The following is an 11,156-nucleotide window of genomic DNA, read 5'->3' as shown; positions in this document are numbered from 1 at the left end:
TTGGTGCAATATCATAGTGTTGGGTGATCTAAGCTTTTCATGAGGTGAAGAAGGGCTTTCTTACTGAGAGGATGATGTTGGGTCAGAACAATTGGTTGTAATCCTCTTTACTCTTTCTTCATTATCAATAAAGCTATTCAAGTTTTCCTCCAGATTCTTGTATGATTGATGTTATATGCATTTGTGTGGTCAATATATATCTGGTCCTATATTGTTTATGATAATAGATCTATGTTCTTGGATAGTGTTATGCTGCTTTGATTCTACAGGTGATCTTTGAAGCTGGGTAGATGAGGAAGTGAGTGGCAAAGATCTATCAGAAGGGAGAGGAATCGAGCGAGGAACCAAGCGCAAGACAGAGGTTGGTCTCCTTATTCCTCTCTTATCTATTTCTCATAAAGGAAAACGAAACTAGTTTTAGTTTGTTTGTTTCTAAGGTAGCTACCCGCCTTAGTGGGACTAGCAGCTCTGCATAGACACTAATTTTCCCGATAACAATAGACTAACCGAAAAGGTGTCTAACCTATCAACTTCCTGCATGTGGTTCGACATGCCCATAGCACAACAGGTATATGCAAATCCCAATCATTTCGCTACGCATTACATACCTTGGTCAATGCAGTCTCCAAAATCTTGTTGAAAAATTTGATGGTCCCATTCACGTGCGAATGGTACGATGTACTCTGTTGATGATATATCTGGAATTCCTCAGTGAGCGCACTGATAGTCTCATTTAGGAAGTGCATTCCGTGGTCGCTCATTAAAATTTTTAGGCATCCAAACCACGTCAACACATTTTTGAACAAAAATTTCGCCGCTGTAGTGGTCATGCAGTCCTTAACCGGATTTACTTCTACCCATCGAGTCAAGTATTCTATTACGTGATGATATAGCACGCACCCGTATTTCCTTGAGGTGTGATAGGCCCCACAAAGTCGATCACCCATTTTTCAAATGGTTGCAGTGTCATCTATGGCTTGAGCAACATTTCGTCCCTTCGCGATGGTTTCCCAGTCCGTTGACATATGTCACAGGCCCAACAGTACGCTTTTGAGTCTTGATGTAGAGTTGGCTACCATAGTCCAGCACGAAGAATCTTTTATGCTGTGGCACATCCCACATAATTTCCTCCTACAACCCCCCCATGTGCTTTGACAAGGATCTATCCTCACTCAAATTCAGGTACATACCTTTGTAATATTTCATCGTTGCCCATTTTGTAGAGGTGCCCTGAAATAACAATAAACCCTATTGCGCCTATCACCAGTTCTTTCTTCTGTTGAAATGAATATTCATGCGGCGTGGTCCCTGTGGTTAAGAAGTGGATTATATCATCAAAGTGGCAATCTGTGACGTGCATTGCATAAAGTTGTGCATCAGGTATTCCTTCTTCTAATTTTGTGGGCTCTTCACCATTCTCAATTCGGGACAGGTGATCTCAGCCTACGTTTAGACGTCCCAATTTTATGATCACTTCAAAATCATATCCTTGAAGCAATAACAACCATCTACAAATGCGCCCCCCCAACACAGGCTTATTCACTAAGTATTTTAACACGGAATGATCAATATACATCTTAAAGTCTCCTCCAAGTAGATAGTGGCGGTATTTCTAGAGCGCGTATACCATCGTCAACCCCTCATGCTCAGTAGTGGAGTAGTTCTTTTCAGCTTTGGAAAATCATCGACTTGCGAACGCGATCGGGTGATCAATTCCTTCTGCTCCTTCCTGTGTGAGTACAATGCCCTGCGTTATACATGACGCATCAACATGGACATGAAATTCAATGTCCCATTTTGGGAAAACCAAAATGGGGGCTGATGCCATTTTCTCTTTAAGAATCTCCAGGCTTTTCTTACACTCATCATTCCACCAATATGTAGCGTATTTCTTCAACAACTGTTCCATTGGTGCCGTGATTTGTGCATAGCCCTTAAGAAACTTATGGGAGTAGCCAATGTGTCTGAACATGGTGCGGAGTTGTTTGACACTGCGCAGTGCTTACAAATTGAGTATGACAGCAATCTTCGCAGGGTCCACCATCAGGCCTTGTTTACAAACCACATGGCCAAGCAAGATTTTGAAGGGGATGAGGAAAGTGCACTTCTTGAGATTTAGTGCAATCTGGTGTTGTCGGCAAGTATACAACATCAACCGTAAGCTCTCGACATGTTTCTAGACCAGCCCAAACACAGTCCAATCATCAAAATAAACATCCAAAAACTTATGGATGAATTCCTTGAACGCGACCACTACTACTCATGAAAATATCGTTGGGGCATTCTTTAACCCAAAGGGCATAACCATGTACTGAAAACATCCCCATTTAGTCACAAAGGTGGTCTTGATTCTATCTTCCGGTGCAATCTTGATTTGATGATATCGTGAAAACCCATCCGTAAATGAGTACACTTCCTGTCCACCAACATTCTCCAGGACCTCGTCTGTAAATGGCATTGGGAATGGGTCATGAACACAAGCATTATTCAGTTTTCGGAGGTCCACGCAGATTTGAATTTCACCATTCTATTTTTTCTCCTGTACAATCATAGGACTCACTCAGTCAAACTCTTCCACAGGTTCAATAATTTCCATTGCCAGCATTTTGTCCAGTTCTTCGCGGACCTTTTCCTTATATTTCAGATTCAATCTGTAGGGATGCTGCTTAACTGGCTTTGCATCTGGTTTCAAAGTTATCTTCATCATCCCTAGGTCACCAAGGATCCCTTTCAACTCAGTTATTTTGGTCGGGAATAAGTCTTGATATTCATGAAGTAACTCGACGACCTTATTCACCGTGGCATCATTCCAATAATCCCCAAGCGTTGCATACTTCAGCTCCTCCTCCGTACCAATGTTCACTTGTTTCATCTTCAGTGGCATGATGATGTCAGGGTCCTTGATCGTGAGTTCGCGAACCTCGCAACTCCCCTCTCTCTTCGAGATATTGATATTTCTGGGGTCATCATCATTATCTTCTACGTGCATGTTGTAACATTCTAGGGCCTGGCTCAACTGATGCGACCACTCTGGCTGCACTATTTCTTCTGGTTCCAGTGGTATTTTGAATGTGGCAGCCTTCACAACTTGCAATGCATCATCAACATTATCCATCCATTGGTCTTGAAATAGGAACGTTAATAAAATCCTTCGCACAAGATATCCCATTCGCCTATACCATGTCAAAGTTTTGTCTCAGTATACCAGTTCCTTGGGATGACATCCACGGTATGATAAAATAAGTGTACCCACTCCGATTGGGGTTCTTCCCCATAGGCTTTGGTCCATTTTATGAGGTGCATGCATGGGTCATTATGTCCATCGTATTTCTCAGTTATGCATAGTTCTAGCTTGCCAAACCTTATATGCATCATCCGCCTGCAGCCACGCGAATCTTCAAAGGTTCCTTCATGTGTTCCCCACCAATGCACAAGCATTGTGCACAATGCCCATTTTAATGCATCAAACCTCTGGTGCTCTGGTACTGCACTCTCAAAATTGGTCAGGAATTCATCCACCGCTGTCAACCCATCATACATCGGCAGCTCTCGATCTTGAGTTGTTACGCAACACAATGACCTAGTCATCATGTTGTAGTTTAACGTTGTTACTCTATTCAACTGATTATGCCATCATTCGTCTTCTTCATCTGAATCTGAAGTGCAGGCCTCTGCGTGCTCCCATGATATTCTTCCTTCTGCAGTCGGATTTACCCAATCCTGATCTTGCACAGTTATCTTGTAGATATGATCCAAGTCATCATCATTTTCATCGTCGTGTATGGGTTCAGTGTAGCACGCTCCTTCAGCTGGGTCTAGTGGAATGACTACGTGTAGGGACTTTTTCTCAAATATCATCTTCTGTTTCTTTAAATTAATGACTCCATTCATATCTATGGCCCAGTATATCCCTAATAATGTGGGGTAAGGGTTACTGTCATCCATAATTTCTATTACCTCAAGTCCATTTGTGTGCTCACACCTTCTCTATCCACTGTGACTCCTTGCAATCTCCCCATGGGCAAGCTCTTTTGTTGGTTCGCCATCCGTAATTGAATAGGATACCACTATAATGTGGGCCTGCCCATACATTCCCATGTTTGTTTAGGTAGCATGTTTGCATCTGAGCCTAAGTTCAGATTGATCTGATCCATCTCATAGTCGCCATTCTGTGTCATTAATCGCATTTCCCATCCAGTGCGCAATGCATGCTTTCCCAGTTTTTGGACCAGGTGAGGTTCACCTGACCCTGCGCACCTAGTTATCAACTCTTGTAATCCTTTAACTACCTTATTTTCATGTAGCAACTTCATCCATGTCCCTAAAAAGGTAGTTAGCATCGAAGGATTCATTTCCGGCTTGGGTGGATCCTTACTACCTGTAGTAGAGACCTCCGTGAAGCTCTTCTTATCTTCCCTAAATGTCTTCTTTTCATGTTCCAATTCAAACTCAGGCTGCTTTGCAGGGGTCTTGTGAAACCCTGGATCTTCCTCGGTTAATTCCCCTTATCTCCCCTGTGGTTGTGCCACTTCTAAGCATCATGTTCACGTTGGGGTCTTCCTCGTGTGGTTTGGACCTCATCATTTGGACGTTTTGCATCGTCATAGGTTGTTCTAACCTTTTCTCACGTATCTGCACTATCCGCGTAGAGCAATCTATCATCTCATGATCAAACTTCTCATAGTAGGGGCACGATATTTTTGTTGGGTTGGTACAATCACGTCCATAGTGCCTTGGTCCTCCATAGTTATAACAGATTAGCTGCCCGCAGCCCTTTCCTGGCCCCATTCCTCCCCGTCCTCTTGCTCACCCTTGGAACCCACCATGTGCTATCACTATGGCTGGATCCTAACCTCATGCCTCAGTCTACATCCTGTAGGTAGGTGTTTGATCCATCAACAATTCATAACTACGGCAATCTCATTCATCATGGCCCACCGATCTACAAAAATTGAAAAATAGCTACTAGGTGATCGAGGTAAACTTTTGCAGTAGGTGACAGTTGTCTGTGGTGTGATTTCCTCCCACCTGATAGATCACGCACCAGAGTGAGGGCACCACACTTGGCCCCGCCTGTGCCTTTGGTCACAACAGCATCAGTCCCCCACTACCAAATGGTTCGTAAATACCAAACAGTGATCCTCATCGTGGCCCTAGCTTCTACATTTTATGCACCACACTTCTTCTCGTGCTTCTAGCCAAGGCGCCTTCTCCTATTTCAAACTCTGCATCTCCATGCATAGGTTTTGTAGTTGCATGTGGATCTGCTGAACTCCAAACCCAGGATCAAGTATTAGAGTCTCATGCAACCTCATCGCTATTTCTAGTGCTTCAGCCTAGGTCGAGATCTTCTGCTGTGATAGCATCATCATCAGATGTGGCCTCAAAGATGCCACAAACCATGCGCAGTGTTGCGCATCCATTAGCATCATGTTAGCCTCTTGGATCATACTCTTCAGTCTCTGATCTAGTTCCCAAGGGGTTTCACCTAGCAGCATCACGATCTCCTTGAACCCAATGATCGACTGCGTCTCTGATTTCAGCCAGCTAAACTCTTTTCTCAATGCATCCTAGATCTCCACTATTCCGGCATTTGGGTGATCACTAGAGTGCTTGATATACCAAGTCAGCGCGCGAACCTGTAGTGCACTCAGCAAGGTATCATTTTTAATGTTATCATCCGTAACTCCTTGTGCTTCCCACACTGCCCTTGCTACTATTTTGGATCTTCACTTCCTACTCCTTTGAATACGGGCAACTTGATCGCACTTGCCATGTTAAACTTCTGGTTTGGCGGAGGTGGTGTGTGCACGTGTGCTGAGGCCAACCAAAAACTCGTACAACTTCTGATCTAACCAATCTTCAATCTTTTTCTTTGTAGGGTTCCAATGTTCTGACGTCAGAAATCCCTTAGGCAGATCCTGGTCCCAGCAATGGAACCTTTTGTTGGCTTGATGGGGCCTGACCCAGGTTCAAAAGTGTTTTAGCCAAACAAATCTTGCACTACCAGCCCTTTCAGCAATAGTTCGTGGAGAGCGGACTGAAGTCTCACCCGAGGTAGTAGGGGAGGGTGCTAAAGCGAGGTTTCCACACCCTAAGGGTGTCTTGATGAGGATTTGAGGGATCGCAATTTGATCTGCGCCCTCGCACCACTCTTGTACTACTGTCAGTCTTCTACGACGAGGCACTTTTTAGATTCTTATTACTACTGAGTTTATTATAGATTTGATCTAAGTCTTAAGGTCTTATTCAAGCATTCAACAATAATAACCAGTGCACACCATAATAATTCTTAAAGACAGACATAAACTCATATAACAGATGCATAAACCAGAATATAAACAGATCTGCAATATTTCAGAACCAACTTATCTTTATTAATGTCTTTGTTTCAATACAATCCACTTCCTTCCCTACACACACAGCTGCAAAGGTCTACGCACACAACTACGGACTCTACCAGGCCTTCGCACACACAGCTGCAGAGCCTCTATCTAACCACTAACACCCATGACTCGGACTTACAGACTCAGAGTGAATATTGCTTTTACCAACCCATAATACATCCGATATTTTCAAAAAGCTACCTTCTACTCTTAGAGCCTCGCTCTATTTATACATTCCCATGGTCCGCAGACCATGGGTAGGCCAACTCATTTTAAATTATTTTCGGGTGGATAACCCTCTGACTCAACATATTACATTTCGCACTCTGCACACTTTGCGGAAATTTTACAATATCATTACCCTAAATTATGGGGTTTAAGCCCCAAAATGGTTACACGGGGCGTCTGCTACCAACACCTTGAAATAGTTGAAGTGCAATGAAGGCTTAGCAAAACCATCATCACCTGTTGCAGAATTGATAGCTGAGGTAAAAAATGTTGATCGTTCTTCAGTTTCATTTTCACATGACATTATTTATGTTGGAAACATGGAGATACCCATTTTAGGAATTGGCATGAGAATCCTTACCAAGATGGGATATAAAGGAGGAAGACTTGGTATTAATCTCCAAGGAATGACTCAACCATTAGAGGTTATGCAATGACCACGATTTATAGGTTTGGGATACACTGAAGTAGAGTGCTCAAAGGTAGCAAAAATTTCCAAGACATTGTCTAAGCCATCAGAGAAAGAGGATGATTAGAACACCTCACAATCCTCCCATGATAGTCCACATTGCAGAGGAAGAGCTAAGGCAAGCTCTCATTTCCATAATTGCACCAATGACAGTCAAGAGAGGTATAAATGGTCACAGTATTCTAAAGTTCATTTTTATTACAAGCATATTGTTAATGATGAGAAAAAATCATGGCGTAGAAAACCATCCATTTTTTATGGTTTGCATAACCATATGGTTGCTGAATGCTAAAAGAAAATGGTAGCAAGGAAGAGGATGAGGCATGAAAATATTTCTTCATGCCAGGGAAGGAAGAAGGTTAAGCAGGTCTAGAGGAAGAAGACATTTTGAAATCATTAAAATAGAAGTGGACATCAAAGAGCCACATTTTTTAGGCTCCATCCAAAGAAGTGTCACAAGGAAAAAGCACCTGTGCAGGAAACAGTCGGTGAAGATGTTCAACAAGAAAATCTGCCACATTCCTAGTGGTTCACTTTGTTGAGTAAGAGAAGGTTTTACTAGATCGAGTAGATTTTCATGGCTACATTTTATAAATCATGTGTTTCGATATAAATGTAAAAGTGATTATGTGTTTTCCATCACTTATTAAAGAAACGATGATTTTTTGGCCTTTGATTGATAACTGGGGTATTGGTTTCTATTATGATGTAAAATTTCCCATAGAGTATGTGTTATAAAATATTGCCAAGTATGAGGATTCTTGGGTCATGGTTGGTCATGTAATTGAGCATGTAATTTGCAAAAATGTACTACAAGTTCGTAGAGGATGCATGTGTCGACTCATCACTTATGGATCTGAAGAACAAGGGTGAAAAAGAAGGAAGTGTGTCTGGTCGGGACACTTGTGGTGCAAAAAATGTAACACAACAGTTGTAGATTATGTTCATGCTTTTGGACGACAAAAATCTCTTCAGTGGGGAGGAATGATCTAGGTGGCTCCATACACACTAAGAATTCAACTGTGGCTACAGAAAATCTCAAAATTCAATGTTCTCGAATTTCACCCAAACTGAGACTAAATTGTACTTCTTGTCATCCTAATTCCTACATAATGGATGAAACTCAAATCTAAGTTCGTATGCTCAATATATAGCTAGTAAGAGTTTTGGTCAAACTTGACCAAGTGGCAGTCACTAATGAGGAAAAAAATTTCTAGAATCTCAGCGCATGGAATCCAACCACCGGAATGTATGAATTTGTCACCTCTTTAGTTTTTCTAGTGACCCTTAAAAACGAATGGATTAATTTTGAATGCTTGATTATTAAAACAACAAAAATAAAAAAATTGTATGGTCTCATTGGGGATCGGTCAAAGACGGGCCACTGGGCCACAACCCCACACAATATGCATATATATATATATATATATATATATATATTGGCCAATGACCATGTCAACATGGCATCACATAAACTGGGGCCGGTGGGTGTCGAACCTGCGCTGGCTGGTGGGCCAACGCACCAATAGCAGCCCGGCAACACATTAAACATGCCACTCCAACCAATCAACAAACGTTAATACATAACCCGCCAATAGTAGATGTTACAACTGCCACCATAAATGTAACTCCATTAAACTGCCCAGTCAACAACTGCTCCAAAAACGTTAACGCCTAACCACCATAGTTAGATATAATGCATCAATAAGTGGGTTACGGGTTGCAACCTAGCCCAACTGCAACGAATTCCTAAACTTTTCCATTTGACCAATGACCTTACTTGGTTTGTAACACCATCAAAAAATATAAAACCCCATCACTTCTCTCATTCACCAATGGAGGAGGAGCGTCGAGCTCATGCCAAGCTAAACCAAGAGCTAGCATGATTTTCGAGACAATAATATTCTAGGGGAATATTCCATGTTGATGTAGTGAGGAATCTAAAAGATTCCTTGGAGGGTGATTTTTCACAGTGATAGTATCATGTCAAATTTATACTAAAAAACCAGAATTTTGCAGGCAACATGACGGTGTGGTTTGTTTCCTCATCTTAGCAAGAGAATTTCAGGCAGTCAATAGTGAGGAATCTTTGTAGAATCTCTTGGAATCTAAAAGATTCTCTTGGAGGCTGATTTTTAACAAATATAGAATGATGCCAACTTTATAGTCATTTTTCATAGAATCTCGTAGGGAGCGGAGTGGTGTGCTCATAATTTTCATCTGAGTAGCAGATTTTTCGGCCATCTCTAGGAAGGAATCTTTGGGGGAATCTTTAAGATTCCCAAGGGTCCAGAATTTGACGGTGTCAGAAAATGGTCAATTTTATAGTCATTTGACACGATTTCACACCATGAATTCAACGAGGTAGTCCATTTCATTAGATGAGCATTTCATTTTTTGGTCATCTTCGAAAGTGGAGGTATATGATGTAGTGATTCCATGATTTTCTTCTGATTTATTGAGATGATTTTTTTGTTGTTGAGATCCTGATTATCATTATGTTTAAGGATACTTCTATGCCACATCATGTGAGAATTTATTAGTTTTTCATGCTGAAGAAGGCCCCATTTGAGTGAGATTTCCTATAGGAGGATGTCTCATGGATAGACATGCCACTCTTATTGAGGGAATTTTCCCATATGAGTGAGAGTTCCTTAGAACGTCTAATGGAGAGACATGCCACTCTGGTCGAGGGAATTTATCCTTGTAATGACAAATAATGTACCATGTACTCATTTTTGTCTTGCAGCATTTAATGAAGAGGTCTCCCCATTCTTAACGCCAAGGCCCGTAGGTGTAACCAAGACTAGGTGAACTCTATTATCAATGTGTCTATGTTCTTTTATTTGATGGTTGTCATTATGTTTCATGTTATTTACAGTATGCACATGTGGCCTTTCATACTCTTTTATATGAAATTCTTCTAACATCACAAAAGTAAAAGGTCTTGGTTAATTCTGGTAGCTAAAGAGATGCAGATCACTTGCCCATCGAACTATGGAATATATTTGTGGTTATTGATATTGCAAACCATATTGGGAGGTTTTATTACTGGTGTGAGGGAATTTTTTGGCAATTAGACAAGCTTATGGCATTTCTTTTGGTGGAGATTGAGAAGGGACAGGGCTTTATTGCAGAGTTAGAAACTCGATGGAATAAATTTTTAATCAAGCTACACATTGATTATTAGGTGGTGACTTATAGATGTTCACAATTTCATGATATAGGGCATCTGATTTCATCCTGTTCGATGAAAAACACATCGTTTAAGGGTTTCTGACATTATAGAGCATGTGGGATCCTTCCATTCTGTCCCCTTGTTAGGACTATGTTTTGTCTTGCTTTATATAACCTTTTACTTGGAAATTCCCCATGCTTTTGTTTAGTTTTAATGGTTATTGTCCTGGTTTTTTGCATTCTTGAAGACAATAAAGTAAGTATTTACTATTTTCTATGATTCCCATTTTTTAACTAGATTTAAACATAAAAATCATCATTCATAATAGTTTGTGTGTTTGCAGGTTTAAACTTATTTTATTACCTTCTTGTGCATATGCCAATAGGCTTTGATCCTACACTCACCTCCTTATACTATGCATCATATTCCTATACCAATTGGGATTCCTACACTCATTCCTACTCTAGTTTATTATAATATTGCCCGGTTCTTGCACTGCGCATCAAATTCCTACACTCATGAGCACTTTTGCACCAGTTTATTATAAAACTACCTGGTTCCTGCACCAGATTCAAAGAATGTGTAGAATACTTCAATTAGTCAAATTTGGAGGACATTACGTACCTGGAAGTTTGGATATTTGTTTGAGGATATTTTGGGAAACGCTTGTTGGTCAAAATCACACTTATTTTTCACTATGAGTCATAGAACAAGAAAAGAGAAGCCAATTACCAAAACAATGCCTCATGTACTAGATTCAACTCCTCTATTTGACATTCAGTTGCACCAGAACTAGATCTAACTTTTATCCATGGAAAAATGTTATGATTTGTAATATGTTCCTTCTGTATTCGATTGGGCTTGATAATAGCCCAATTTGTAATGTGTGTGTGTG

The sequence above is a fragment of the Pinus tabuliformis genome, chromosome 8 (assembly GCF_031772625.1).
Source record: "Pinus tabuliformis cultivar Carrire ecotype Pingquan chromosome 8, CPIR1, whole genome shotgun sequence".
Lineage (NCBI taxonomy): Eukaryota > Viridiplantae > Streptophyta > Pinopsida > Pinales > Pinaceae > Pinus > Pinus tabuliformis.
Note: the sequence above shows the minus strand (reverse complement) of the source record.